The sequence below is a fragment of the Tachyglossus aculeatus genome, chromosome 6 (genome assembly GCF_015852505.1).
Source record: "Tachyglossus aculeatus isolate mTacAcu1 chromosome 6, mTacAcu1.pri, whole genome shotgun sequence".
In the NCBI taxonomy this organism is placed as follows: Eukaryota; Metazoa; Chordata; class Mammalia; order Monotremata; family Tachyglossidae; genus Tachyglossus; species Tachyglossus aculeatus.
In genome coordinates this window covers 14,009,244-14,010,248 of record NC_052071.1, presented here as the reverse complement: position 1 = coordinate 14,010,248, position 1,005 = coordinate 14,009,244, and positions in this window count along the sequence as shown.

The following is a 1,005-nucleotide window of genomic DNA, read 5'->3' as shown; positions in this document are numbered from 1 at the left end:
CAATCTAAAGGGGGTATTGTGGAGCCAAGCAGCTTTAAACTATCTCTTCAATATTATGTTTAATGTCTTCAAAAATCCAGTGGTCCTACATCCCACTCATTTCTCCATCCCTGGCTCCTTCCCATCCTCATTCATTCATTTAGTTGGATTTATTGAGCACTTACTGTGTGCAGACTACTGTACTAAGTGCTTGGGAGAATACAATTTATCAATAAACAGACAGATTCCCTGCTCCCACTGACTTTTCTGGCTGCTGGTTGCCTTGGTTCATTGTTCCCCATCAATCAGTGGCATTTTTTGAGCACTTGCTGTGTGCAGAGCACTGTGCTAAGTGCTTGGGAGGGTACAATATAACAGAGTTGCCACCTTTCCAGGACACTTAACTCACTTTTGTTCTCTTCCTTCTGCCTGATCTTCCCAAGTTCTCTTGGCCTTTTTCCATTCATCCTCAGTCTGTCAGTCCATCATATTTATTGGGCACTTACAGGGTGCAGAGCACTGTACTACGTGCTGGAGAGAGTATAATATAAACCTCAGCCTCCTCCTCCAGTCTACCTCAGCTGTTTCCACACTTCTCTCTGTCAGACTCTCTCAGACTCTCCATTCCCATGGAGTCCTGCCTCCAGAGCTTCCACAAGTAATTTTTTTAATCACGTTTTTGAAAAAGGCATTTGTTGAGGACTTACTACATTCCAAGCACTGAACTAAGCACTGAGGTACATACCAGATAATCGAGCTGGACACAGTCACTGTCCCATATAAGGGCTCAGTCATAATCCCCATTCATTTGATCGTATTGAGTGCTGTGTGCAGAGCACTGTACTAAGGTAACCGAGGCACAGAAAAGCGAAGTGACTTGCCAGAAATCATGTAGCAGACAGGCAGCGAAGCAAGGGATTAGAACCCAGGTCTTCTGTCTCCCAGGTCTGTGCTCTTTCTGGGATGATGTCCCAGGGGGTGAGGAAGGTTAAGGAAAAAGAGGACTCTGCTCATTTATAATCTCTG